This window comes from Papaver somniferum, chromosome 8, assembly GCF_003573695.1.
Source record: "Papaver somniferum cultivar HN1 chromosome 8, ASM357369v1, whole genome shotgun sequence".
Taxonomy (NCBI): domain Eukaryota; kingdom Viridiplantae; phylum Streptophyta; class Magnoliopsida; order Ranunculales; family Papaveraceae; genus Papaver; species Papaver somniferum.
In genome coordinates this window covers 40,979,485-40,993,891 of record NC_039365.1, presented here as the reverse complement: position 1 = coordinate 40,993,891, position 14,407 = coordinate 40,979,485, and the positions used below count along the sequence as shown (strand labels likewise).

General features: G+C 41.1%; 1 pseudogene; it reads left to right on the top strand.

The window, feature by feature from the left end:
* Positions 1–7,990: 7,990 nt before the first annotated feature.
* On the top strand, positions 7,991–14,051 carry LOC113305459 (annotated as a pseudogene).
* The last annotated feature ends 356 nt before the right edge of the window (positions 14,052–14,407 follow it).

Here is a 14,407-nt window from a genome sequence, read left to right as displayed (position 1 = left end):
GAATCTTTTGACATAATCATTTGGATGTTCATTGTTTCGTTGAAACATCCTTCCTAAATCTGAGAGGGTGTTTTGCTCAGACACAAAGAAGTACTTCCTGTAGAAAGCTGTAACCATGTCACACCAGTTGGATATACTGTTTGGTGCAATGCTGTTGTATCAGGTGTATGCTCTTCCGGTAAGTGACTTCGAAAACTCCCTCAAACGGAGAACATGGTTGTATTCATGCTCACCCAAGGATTTCAAAAATCGAGAGACATGTTCACGCGCATTACTGGTGCCGTCATAAAAGGAGAATTAAGGAGAAGAGTACCCTCTCGGAAGAGGAATTATTTGTACTTCAGGAGGATACGGGGGTTGATACTGATGCATGTCCGCAGATACGCTTTTGTCTCGGTTTCGAAGAAGTCGTTCCAAATATTCTCGTGTGACAAAATTGGATGGTTGATTCCTCTCTGTTGGAGCTCCTGAACGAGTCTCTTCATCTACAAAGGTGCGCCTTGCTGAGGCATCGGCGCCAGGAGTATTAAAGGTGTTCCTCATTGGCTCTAGTTGGCGTGATTCATGTGGTAGCCGCTCCGTTAGTGTCTTGAGGAAAACAAGCACCTCCTTATGATTCGAAGCCATGTCCGTCTGAGCTCTAGCAAGAACTTCCTGTCTTTCCATCAAATTAGCAATGGTAATATGGGATCGGCTTCCTCTGGCTCCTCCAGTCTCTCGTCCTGATGGTAGAGTAGCAGCGGCTCTGGCGACGGTTGGAGGTGTCACACTTGAAGAAACGTTGGGTGTGACGGATCAGAAAATTACGCCTTTGGCGCTTTGCTCTGCAGCTCACCCGGTGTGCCATGATGAAGTTACGATCCGGGACTCAAAGCTAGGCAAATGAACATCCATCTGCCCTTGCAAGCATGCTTGTGGAGCATGATGCAACTAACTTAGCTTCCACACCATTCCAAACTTACCCTTGTCCGCAAAAGGTGTAAGGCCATAAGGCCAAGGCCAATACACATTCCATGCATTAATGGCTTTCCTCTACGTAGGGAATTCATCACTAAATTTCCTATCTATCTGAGCAACCGTCATACCACCGAGTCCTGTCCAGGCGTGAGCCTTGGACTTTGGCATAGGTCGCACCAATACCTTGCCATTCCCTACCTTATCTCGTTTACCAACTCTACGTAGCTTGATAGGAAGTATGAGCATCCACTTGCTGGCATGCAACTAAGCCTCATCAATTATGGCCACAATCATCTCTTGCATCGAGCTACCGAGCCAGATGATATGAGAGGCCAGAATGTCGCAATCATCTCACAATTAGATGATATGAGCGACAAAGTGCTGGACCTGCAATGCTGCAACTCATTGTGGATGCCTACGTACCCTTCCCTACTCTATAGGGATCAAGCACAGACCGTAGTTCATCCACGAAGGGACAGAAGCTTAACCAACTCGTTTGCAAGGCCGTAGCCTAGCAAAAATGGTAATATCCTGGTCCGCAGGCCATTCCGTCAAGATGCACAATGATTATGCATCATCGGGTCCGCGACATGGCATAGTGATGCCTAAGCATCAAATGCCCTCTTCGCAAGGCTACGCAGCTATAAATGAGCCTTAGGCATCATTTATACTCTTCCGGCTAATCTATGAAGCTTACTTGGTACATAGTACGCATATGCACCTTCAACCAAGTACCCCTCCCTATATATGTCTTAATGGAATTTCTACAAGTATGTTTAGGGGAGCAAATTGACATGCTTGCTTCACTGTTCATCGCAATGATTGTGTTCATTCGCAATGATTGCATTACTTCGCAATGATTGCGCAACACTCGTTCGGCCAGCCCTCTCTGGCCTGATGCACAATGATTGTGCGATATTGGCTCTAGGCCAATAACTTTCGTAATACGCAATGATTATGCTGCAAGCTCAAGTACACCTACCCAACTGTCCTAATCATGATGATGCAACATTGACCCTTGGCCAAATGCCAAACATAATGCGTCATTTTGGCGCCACATTGGCCTTAAGCCAATCTACCGCGTACCACGCAACATAAGCTTTAGATGAAGGTTCATCTCAGGCCATGGTGCATCTTTTAGCATGCGCCATGCTAAAAACACAGGGTGTTACACTCTTCACCCCTTTAAAGAATTTCGTCCCCGAAATTCAAAACCAAAAACTATTGTGGACAATCTCTTCGGTTTGGATTTTCTGAGCAAAAGTCTCATACCAGATGCTCAGAAATCACGGGTTTCTTCAATTTATCGTGAACAACAATTTAGACCTTCTGAGCAACCATCTCATACCGCCTGTCCAGGAATCCAAAAGTGCCCACAATAATACCAAGAATCGCAATTGGCTAGTGCCAAGAGGATATCTCGACCACGTATCCTACATGGCATCCCATACTACCACCCAGGAATCCCTAATGTTCACAAGTTTAAAGATGTCATCGAAATGACAATATTTTAGCACACTACTGTGTGGAAAAGCTTCCAGTTGCCCACCATCCCTGACGGTCATCCAGGTTGCCACTCGTAAGTGGGATGCTAGCCGGGCCTGACAACGCACACCCTTGGCCGGTTGCCAACATGTGGGGATGATCAGTCTGATTGTCTACCCACCGTCCCAGATGGTCTCCACTCGTAAGTGGGGTGCCACTTAGTCCAGGCAAACTCACAGTACTTGAACAAGCTCAACTCGATTCCCATAGTAACTGTCTAAGCAGTTACAAACTCTTTTTGCGCAAAAGTTGGCCTACTCTCCAACTTTAGGTTTCCATTAAGGAAAGTCCTCGCCAATGAGTCCACTCCGCACAAGTCCCTAGAGTTTTCTCAGAACTTGCTCTAATACCAACTGTGACGGACCTGAAAATTACGTCTTTGGTGCGTTGCCCCGTAGGCCGTAACTCCCCCGGTGCGCCATGATGAAGCTACGATCCGGGCCTCAAAGCTAGGCAAATGCACATCCATCTGCCCTTGCAAGCATGCTTTTGGAGCATGATGCATCTAACTTAGCTTCCACACCGTTTCAAACTTACCCTTGTCCGCAAAGGGTGTAAGGCCATAAGGACAAGGCCAATACACATTGCATGCATCACTGGCTTGCCTCTACGTAGGGAATTCATCACTGAATTTCCTATCTAGCTGAGGAACCGTCATACCGCCGAGTCTTGTCCATGCGTGAGCCTTGGACTTTGGCATAAGCCGCACAAAGCCCTTGCCATTCCCTACCTTATCTCGTTTACCAACTCTATGTAGCTTGATAGGAAATATGAGCATCCACTTGCTGGCATGCAACTAAGCCTCATCAAGTATGGCCGCAATCATCTCTTGCGTTGAGCTACCGAGCCAGATGATATGAGAGGCCAGAATGTCGCAATCATCTCACAATTAGATGATATGAGCGACAAAATGCTGGACCGTCAATGCTGCAACTCATTGCGGCTGACTACGTACCCTTCCCTACTCTAAAGGGATCAAGCATAGACCGTACTTCATCAACGAAGGTACGGAATCTTAACCAACTCGTTTGCAAGGCCGTAGCCTAGCAAAAATGGTAATAACCTGGTTCGCAGGCCATTCCGTCAAGATGCACAATGATTATGCATCATCGGGTCCGCGACATGGCATAGTGATGGCTAAGAATCAAATGCCCTCTTTGCAAGGCTACGCAGCTATAAATGAGCCTTAGGCATCATTTATACTCTTCCGGATAAGCTATGAAGCTTATTTGGTACATAGTCCGCACCTTCAACCAAGTACCCCTCCCTATATATGTCTTAATGGAATTTCTACAAGTATGTTTAGGGGAGCAAATTGACATGCTTGCTTCACTGTTCATCGTAATGATTGCGTTACTTCGCAATGATTGTGTTACTTCGCAATGATTGTGTACAATGATTGCGCAACACTCGTTCGGTCAGCCCTCTCTGGCCTGATGCCCAATGATTGTGCGATATTGGCTCTAGGCCAATAACTTTCGTAATGCGCAATGATTAAGCTGCAAGCTCAAGGCAACCTGCACAACTGGCCTAATGCATCATGATGATGCAACATTGATTCTTGGCCAAATGCCAAACATGATGCGCCATTTTGGCGCGACATTGGCCTTAAGTCAATCTACCGCGTACCACGCAACAAAGCTTTAGATGAAGATTCATCTCAGGCCATGGCGCATATTTTAGCATGCGCCATGCTAAAAACACAGGGTTTTACATTGGGGGTGGCGGAAACAGCTCTGGATCTGGTGATCGGAGTTGTAACACCCGAAGAAAAAAATTCTGCGCCGCTGGTGTTGATAGTTGGCATGTTAATGCCATTGGAAGGAGCGTTAACACCGAGGATAATTTCATCTCTAGTATTTTCAGGGTTTGTTGCTGATCCGGACCTGAGTTCCACCATCTTGAGATTGCGATTGAAAACTGAAATCGTAAATTGGGAATTGATATTGCAACCGAAAGATTAATTCTCCCAATGTGGTCGCCAATTGTTTGAGGGTGAAAACTGCTTCTGCCGGTTTTGGTAATTTTGTGTGTGTGGATGAGAAACGAGTCTAGACCCTAAACAATGCACTGCACGGGAGTATTTTTGATTCGAGAGATCAATTTGTACAATCCTGGACTAAACCAAGAAATGGCCGTTCCAGGCTTGCTTCGGTCACAAAGTGAAGGAGAAGGGTTGGTCTTAGGGAGGGAAGCGAAGAAAGTGTTGAGACCAGAATAGTTGATTCTGAAGGTGTGGTTGTTTATGACTTGTATCAGAAAGTAGAACTGGCTAGCATAATGGAAAGCTACCAGGTGATTTCTGGATACTGTGTTGTTCTCCAACCAAAACTTGTTGTTTGGTAGAAATAGGTGAAACCTATTTATACAAGTCATAATAAAACGTATCGTGATCTCGTAGGAAGTGGAAACAATTGAGTGGTGGAGGAGTGGAGTAACATGTAACGTTAGAATTTATGCTTCCATGATGAAGGATACATTTACACCATTACTTCTTGCCATTACTAACCGCCCTTCTTCATGACACTTTCTTGTAACGGGCGTATTGCACGCTGCACGTTGTAAACCGCCAGACCAATACCCTGATGAGTATCCTCCAGTTTGTGACATGTTTGATGTCTCGAGTGTTCTTTGTGGAAAACATGTATCACTTTGGCAAGTCAAAATCACGAGACTTGCCGCAGGAAAATAGCATGTGATGTTATTAGACTCGTCTTGGCTGGCCGCCTGAAACTTGCGTCAAGTCTATCAGTTCGGTGGCGAACTTGGATGGCTGAGATTGCATCTCATGAGAGAGGGTAGCCATTGATTATGGCTACCTTCTGTTGGCGCGTGATAATGGCACAGTGACGCCTTTAGTGCATGCCAGTGGCATTGCGGCATGGCTGGCATAGTTTGTGCATGCCAGCGGCATGATGGTGTAAGTGGCGCCTGGCGTAGCCATGGCCACGGGATTTAGGCGGCTGGTCGCCTAAAAGTTGCCACAAGTCTGTTAGTTTGGTGGAAAAATTGGATGGCTGAGATTGCATATCATGGGGAAGGGTAGTCGTTGATTGTGGCTACCTTCCGTTGGCACCTGAAAATGGCACAGTGGCGCCTTTAGTGCATGCTAGTAGCGTTGCGGCATGGCTGGCACAGTTTGTGCATGCCAGCAACACGATGGTGCAAGTGACGCCTGGCGTAGTCATGGCTGCTGGATTTTTGGCACGTTGGTGTTATATTCAAATGTGGTGTGTCAACATCAGTTTTAATGGCCACATTGATCCCATGTTCTGTGGAACATTGTTTGGCTCGGTTGGCGCAGAAACTTTGCCTAAATTAGGGTTTGGCATGTCGAACCCTAATTAGCGTATATGGCATGTAGTATGCGGTTGGTGGCACGTTTGGCATGTGCACTTGGCATGCCTGTTTGGCGTGTGAGATTGGAATGTGCGCCTGGAATGCGCGTTTGGCATGTACGCCTGGCATGTTTGACATGTCGTTAGCATGTTGGCATGGTTTTGGGAAGCCAACTTGGTAGGGTAACCTTTTGACACAATTTCCACCCTTTTTAAAGCCGTGGCAGGTTTAGATCAACCTGATTGGTCAATGAAAGCAGGGAGCCGTCTAAGCATGGGCGTGGCCACCCTTTTGGTGCGCGTGGCAGGTTTAGTGCAACCTGATTGGTCGACGGGAAATAAGGATGGCAAGTATGGGCCCAGCTACAACTTATGTGTGTGTGGCGAGTTTAAGGCGACCTGATTGGTCGAGGAAAATCAGGTTGGTTTAGGATGGGGCGTGGCCAATGTCAAATGGTGCCGGTTGGCCTAAGGCATGGCCACACCTCTCTTTGTTGCTGCTCCTATCCTGAGGCTCATTGTTTTATGATTCTGGGCAAGATTTTTCATCTGCTAATCCATGGAGGATTAATTACCTATTTTGCCTAGGCTTAATTTCGACAAGCAAGGTCTGATATACTGCGCAAGGCGCAAAACCCTAACTTTTGAAAATTAGTCAGGATAATTGATTGAGTTCATGTGTTGACACATAGTTCTTTTAAGTTCGTTGCCAGAGAGTAGCATGCTTTATGATTGAATACCTTATGCAAAGACCTTATCCTTGATATTTGGAAATTCGTGCTACTCTGTTGCGAGTGAACACAAATTGTCATGCCATATCAATATTAAAGGTTCAGCTGGGGAACATAGCATAGAAAGCATTCAAAGAAACTTATATTAATTGAGTGTAGGAAAGGCGCCAAAATTTACAGAATGCCTGGGATTGTTGCTACATGCACCATTATGGGTAAAATTTAATAAGAAAGTATTAAGTTGCTCAATAAATGTGCCAGTGAAGAGGTTGACACTCATGGCTCTGTTTCCTTACAGAGTAACGTCACATCAGATGTAAGGTTTTACAATTCTAACCCTAATCTAAAAACCACCATCAACACTATTATACACATTTGAGATTTCGAGCTGAGTTTAACTCGCTTACATATTTCTCGGAATATGAGTTGGCAAGCTTTGGCTTCGACCAAGTTCATCTTATATTCTTGACGCAAGTCAAAAGATGATCATGTGAAAATTGTTGAGTAACATTTTACATGGTTTGTGTGATAAAATCATTTAGTGTAGACTTTGAATGTTTCGTTATGATTATTTCAATAACTTGAAAATTGCTTTGATGCTAATAGTGTGTGAAAACGATTATTCTCATCCTCTAAGAAAGTTTCAATGATTGAAATAAGAGTTTAGAAAATTTAACCATTATTGGATATGTCATGTTGTGTACTCTTGCACATATGTAATCCAAGTCCGGGAACCATAGTATGCGTACCCATACGCGTATTTGTTGGCTTGAGAAATCCGGGAACCTAAGTATGCGCACCCGTTCGCGCACTGGTGTAAGGTTCACGTCCGAAAATCTCTGCTGGGATTGGAAGTACGCATACTCGTTTGCATACTGGTGAAACCCAATCTTGGTTCGGGTATTTCAAGTACGCGTACCCGTTTGCATACTTGAGGGTACACATACTTGAAGGTTAAAGTTTTAAAATCGGTTATGTACATAAACTTAGACATTTATATAATAAGGAATGCAATCTTTGCAAACCGTGGCTATAATGTTCATGAACTAATTCGAGTGAATCAAACTAATTTTGCTTCAATTGTGTTCTTATATATTTCTATGAGATTATAGCAATTGAACAACTCTTTAACTAGTTTCATTTGAGTCATTTGAACTAGTTATGGTTAAGATGAACAAGGTTGATATGAGAGTGATCATATGGATAACTTCGGGTAACTATTGTTGAGCTAACATGGTGTACACGTTTAGGTACGGTTACATAAACCTAAATGAGGGTACATTTTATTTCGGTGTAACAAGCTAAGTTCGATCTAACGGTTGAAATATATTAGCTTGGTTGAATCAGGTTTTTCATCTAACGATGATTATTGAATACTACTGAAAATTGAGAGTAGAGAAAGAACTTGAAAGGTCAGAGATGAAGATTAATGAAGAAAGGAATGAAAAAGAAAAAATTGTTAGGGATTTGGAGATTCAAATTTCTGAATTGAAGAAGAAAATGTATGAAGAACAAAACAAGAAAACGATCAATGAAAATTCTCCCCTGCCATCATCATCATCACCTACAATGATTAAAAGGAGTTACTTTCCACCTCCTCCACCACCACCACCTCCTTGGGTAAAAAACAAATCCATGTACCTACACCACCACCACCCCACTTCCCAATGGATAAAAGCAAATCTTTGGTACCACCACCTCCTCCTCCATTGGCGCCTCCTCCTCCACCGCCACCTCCATTGGTGAAAAATAGGCTTCCTCTTCCTCCATAGCTAGCAATGCTATCAATCAGTCTTAAAAGAGTACTTGAATTGATACAATTCTACAATTCAATAATCAGAAGAAAATCTTTAATTAAAAAATCTGGTAATTTAGATATTATACCTACTAATACTTGTGAGTTGATTGGAGAAATTGAAAATAGGTCCTCTCATTTACTTGCTATCAAATGTGTTGTTGCAAACCGTGGAGATAAAACAAGTTGAAAATGCGGATTTCGCCAAAATTGAAAATGTGATTGCTTTTATTAAATTGCTTGACGATGAGCTCTCAACCTTGATGGATGAAAGAGTTGTTCTGAAACAGTTTGAATGGCCTGAGAAAAAATAAGATTCTTTACGAGAAGCTGCATTTGGTTATTGTGATATTAAAAAGATGCTTGAATTGGAAGCTTCAAATTTCATTGATGATATTGGACTACCTTGTGCAGCTTCCTTGAAGAAGATGCAAACTTCATTCGAAAAATTAGAAAATGGATCTTACAATTTATCAAGAATGAGAGAATCTTCAACTAATAGATACAAGGGTTTCCATATTCCCACTGACTGGATGTTGGATTAACTTCAACATTGAGGCTAAGATAGTCTCTAACATGTTTGGTTAGAATAAGGAAATCCTAGCATGTATTCCTAAAGGGAATTAGGTTCCAACTAGTTCTAAGAATAGTAAATACATGGAGTAAAGGACAAGATTAGGAAATTGATGTAATCCTAAGGGAATTAGAAGTCATCTAGTTCTAAGAAAAGGAAAGACATGTAATAAGGTAATAGGACTAGGAAAAGGAATTCATAGTTCTATATATATATATGATCACCAAAGTTGTGGTGATCATAAGAGCAAGATTAGAGCTTGATGTTTAGTTTTGAGAGATTTTTTAAACATCAATAAAGAGAGTTGTCTTTATATAAGCTAAGTTTCATCTTGAAGTTGCCATTAATTGGTATTAGAGCTTGTTTCTGAGCCATGGAAAACGAAACCACCATTGTGGGTGCAAAACAGTTCACGCCACCATCAATACAAGTTCCAATCCTCAACGCCACAAACTACACAGTATGGGCCATGAGAATGAAGGTACTGATGAAAATCTACAAAGTTTGGGAAACAATTGATCCTGGTACATTGGACCCAGACAAAAACAATGTTGCATTGGATTACTCTTTCAAGCAATACCAGAATGTCTTGTTCTACAAGTTGGTGAACAGGAAACTTCAAAGAAAATTTGGGATGCAATAAAGGCACGTAATCTCGGAGCTGATCGAGTTAAAGAAGCCCGTCTGCAAACCTTAGTGTCTGAATTTGAAAGAGTGAAGATGAAAGACACTAATACTATTGATAGCTTTGCAGGAAAGCTATCAGAGATAGCCTCAAAAGCTGCGTCACTTGGACAATCCATTGATGAAGATAAACTGGTAAAGAAGTTTCTCAATAGTTTACCAAGATCCAAGTATATTAATATCATAGCTTCTCTCGAACAAGTCTTAGATTTAAAGAAGACTAGCTATGAAGATATAATTGGAAGACTGAAAGCATATGAAGAGAGAATCCTTGATGAAGAAAACAATGGAGAAACTCAAGGAAAACTCTTGTACACAAACTCTTACCAACAAAACTTTGTGACAAGAGGAAGAGGTCGTGGAAGAGGTGGTAGAGTAAACAGAGGCCGAGGAAGGGGAGGAAGGTTTAACTCACAAGATAGAACAACAAGTCAGAATGATCAAAACCAAGGGAAAGAAAAGAAGGATGGATCAAACATTATTTGTTACAGATGTGATAAACCAGGACACTTCTCCTCTGTATGCCCTGAAAGAATACAAAAGATAGAAGAAGCAAACAAGAATGAAACAAGGGAAGCAGATACAACTCTTTTCATGCACGAAGTTGTATTCTTAAACGAAGGGAAACTAATACCAAATAACTACGAATCAAAGGATGGAGAAGAAGGAATCTGGTATTTAGATAATGGAGCCAGCAATCACATGACTGGTAAGAGACACTACTTTTCTGAACTCAATGAGAAAATCAAAGGACAAGTGAAGTTTGGGGATGGATCTTCTGTAGAAATTGAAGGGAAAGGATCAATTCTATTTCAGAGCAAGACCGGAGAAAAGAAGCTTGTCACAAACATCTACTTCATCCCAAACTTACAAATCAACATTCTAAGTTTAGGACAAGCTACAGAAGTTGGATGTGATGTTAGAATGCGACAAGATTATCTAACAGTTCATGACCCAAGTGGAAGACTTTTAGTTAGAGTCTCACGCTCACATAATAGACTCTACAAGATAAGTCTCATGATTGGAAGGCCATTGTGTCTGAATATGAGACTGGAAGATCAGACATGGAAGTGGCACGCAAGGTTAGGACACATAAGTTTCAGAACCTTAAAAACTATGTCTCAGAACAAGATGGTTCGAGGGATACCACAGATAAACGATGAATCAAGGATCTGTGAATCATGTTTAGTTGGGAAACAAACGCGTCAAGGTTTTCCAAAAGCAACAACATTCAGAGCCTCAAAGCCATTAGAGCTTCTTCATGCTGATTTATGTGGTCCTATTACACCACAAACCCTTGCAAATAAAAAATACATATTTGTTATTATAGATGACTTCTCAAGATATATGTGGTCTATTCTTATAAAAGAAAATAGTAAATCATTTGACAGATTCAAAGCTTTCAGAAATATGATAGAAAAAGAGTTAAAAGAGGAGGTCAAAATGCTTAGAACTGATAGAGGAGGAGAGTTCACTTCCTTAGAGTTCAACAAGTTCTGTGAGTCAAATGGAATCAAAAGGCAACACACAACACCATATACACCACAACAAAACGGAGTGGTAGAGAGAAGAAATCGAACTCTAATGGAGATGACGAGAAGTTCATTAAAAGCTATGCAGGTACCTAATTATCTATGGGGAGAAGCTATACGACACTCCACATACCTAATAAACAGGACACCTACGAAAGCTCTGAAAGACATGACTCCATATGAAAGTTTGCGAAAGAGAAAACCAAACATAGATCATTTAAGAGTGTTTGGTTGCAAAGCATACGCAAAAGTTGATTCTGCAACTCTTAAGAAACTGGATGATCGATCTCAGACTCTTGTGCATCTAGGTATTGAGCCTGGATCCAAAGCTTACAGATTATTCAATCCAACAACGAAAAGAGTAATAGTGAGTCGAGATGTGGTATTCAATGAAAAAGCAAACTGGAACTGGAAAGAAACTAATGATGGACCAAGTAGGGATCCAGGAATGTTTCACATGAGATGGGGTCAAGTAATTGATGAAGGAGAAGGACCCATAACCATCAACACTGAAGAGAATCACTATGATAATCAAGAAGAAGAAGAGAATATTGAAAACACTGAGAATAACGAAGAAGAAGAAGAGGATATCGATGAAATAACTCAACCCATTCCACTGCGAAAATCAACAAGACAGATACAAAAGCCACAGTATCTGGAGGATTATGTTCTTCAAGCTGCAGAAGAATGTGAGATTATGCTACTTTCTGTTAATGATAAACCAAGGAATTTTCAGGAAGCAAGGGTCTCGACTAAATGGACACAAGCATGTAGAGAAGAAATTATTTCAATCAACAGAAACAAGACTTGGTTTCTAGTTGATAAGTCAGGTGGGGTAAAAGTGATTGGCCTCAAGTGGATCTTCAAGGTTAAAATAAATGCTGATGGAACTATTAACAAATATAAGGAAAGACTTGTAGCTAAGGGATACGTTCAAGAATCAGGAATAGACTTTGATGAAGTTTTCGCACCAGTTGCTAGACTAGAGACAATTCGTCTCTTAATAGCAGAAGCAGCATCAAACTCATGGGAAACTCACCACTTAGACGTTAAAACAGCATTCTTACATGGTGAATTGCGAGAAGATGTGTATGTTGAACAACCAGAAGGTTTTGAAGTAAAAGGACAAGAGCATAAGGTTTATAAGTTATCAAAAGCTCTATATGGTCTAAGACAAGCTCCTCGAGCCTGGAATACAAAGTTAGATCAAATCTTAAGAGAAATCAGATTTGTTAAGTGCTCTAAAGAAACATCAGTATACAGAAGAGAAGAAAAGGGAACGCTTCTTGTGATTGCAGTCTATGTAGATGATCTATTTTTGACTGGAAACTCCCTTAAGGTGATCAATGAGTTCAAGAGAGAAATTTCATCAAAGTTTGAGATGTCAGACCTCGGAAAACTCACTTATTACCTTGGCATAGAAGTCCATCAAGGAGTAGATGGGATTCAGATTAAACAAGAAGCTTATGCAAGGAGAATTCTGAAAGAAGCAGGACTTGAAACTTGTAATCCAACTAAGATACCAATGGAGTTTGGACTTAAAGTTTCAAAGGAACAAGAAGAAGCAGAGATTGATTCAACGAGTTATAGAAGAAATGTTGGATGCCTAAGATACTTATTACACACAAGACCATATTTGGCTTTCTCTGTGGGAGTAGCAAGCCGTTATATGCAGAGTCCACGCAAGTCTCATGGTGATGTAATAAAGCAGATATTGAGATATCTAAGAGGAACAATCAGCTGTGGATTGAAGTATGGTCGAGGAGGATCAAAAGGAATTGTTGGGTATAGTGACAGCAGTCATAATATTAACCAAGATGATGGAAAAGGTACAACTAGTCATATATTTTATCTAGGTGAAGCACCTATTACATGGTGTTCACAGAAGCAGGACACTGTAGCCCTCTCATCCTGTGAAGCTGAGTTCATGGCCGCAACAGAAGCAGCTAAACAATCAATATGGCTTCAAGAACTGTTGGGTGAAATCAAAGGAAGAGAACCTAAAAAAGTTCTCATCAAGATTGATAATAAATCTGCAATAGCACTCACAAAGAATCCTGTGTTTCATAGGAAGACGAAACACATTCACAAAAGGTATTATTTCATACGAGAATGTATCGAGAAGGAGATCATCAACGTTGAACACATACCAGGAACTGAGCAGAAAGCAGATATACTGACAAAGGCACTAGCTCGAATCAAGTTTGAAGAAATGAGAAAACTGATTGGAGTACAAGACATGTCACAAGTGCAGTTGAAGCTTAAGGGGGAGAATGTTGGATTAACTTCAACATTGAGGCTAAGATAGTCTCTAAAATGTTTGGTTAGAATAAGGAAAGCCCAGCATGTATTCCTAAAGGGAATTAGGTTCCAACTAGTTCTAAGAATAGGAAATACATGTAGTAAAGGACAAGATTAGGAAATTGATGTAATCCTAAGGGAATTAGAAGTCATCTAGTTCTAAGAAAAGGAAAGACATGTAATAAGGTAATAGGACTAGGAAAAGGAATTCATAGTTCTATATATATATATATGATCACCAAAGTTGTGGTTGATCATAAGAGCAAGATTAGAGTTTGATGTTTAGTTTTGAGAGATTTTCTAAACATCAATAAAGAGAGTTGTCTTTATATAAGCTAAGTTTCATCTTAAAGTTGCTATTACTGGATGCTTGAAACAGGAATCTTACGTCAGATCAAGCTTGCATCTGTTAAGTTAGCAGCAAAGTTCATGAATAGAGTTTCAACAGAGATGAAAGCCGCTGGTGGTGCTCCTGGCTTCGAAGAACTGACGCTCCAAGGTGTAAAGTTTGCTTTCCGTGTACATCAGTTTGCAGGGGGGGTTGATGCAGAAACAACGAGTGCATTTCAGGAGCTACGCGGCATATCGAAATGATCCATGCCATATCCTCTTGTAAAGATATGAGTAAACAACACGTTTATTGATTTATGTAGTATTAACATCAAGCTTATATTTAAATGTTAGTATTTTGTAGCTGTTAAACTGGAGAGGTTAAATTTTTATATCAATGAAGCAATGGCTTCTATTCATGACTGAACTACAAAAATGTACATCAACACAATCCAACCAATGGATGTTTATATATATTCATTTAGTTTTGCCCTCTGAAGCTATGCTATGTTTGGAGGAGGATGTGATTTTATTTTGGGAAATAATTTACAAAGAGGTTAATCACTTAATTTAGCTTGCTAAGTTCCTTTCCTCCAGGTACCCACACTTCGGGATACACA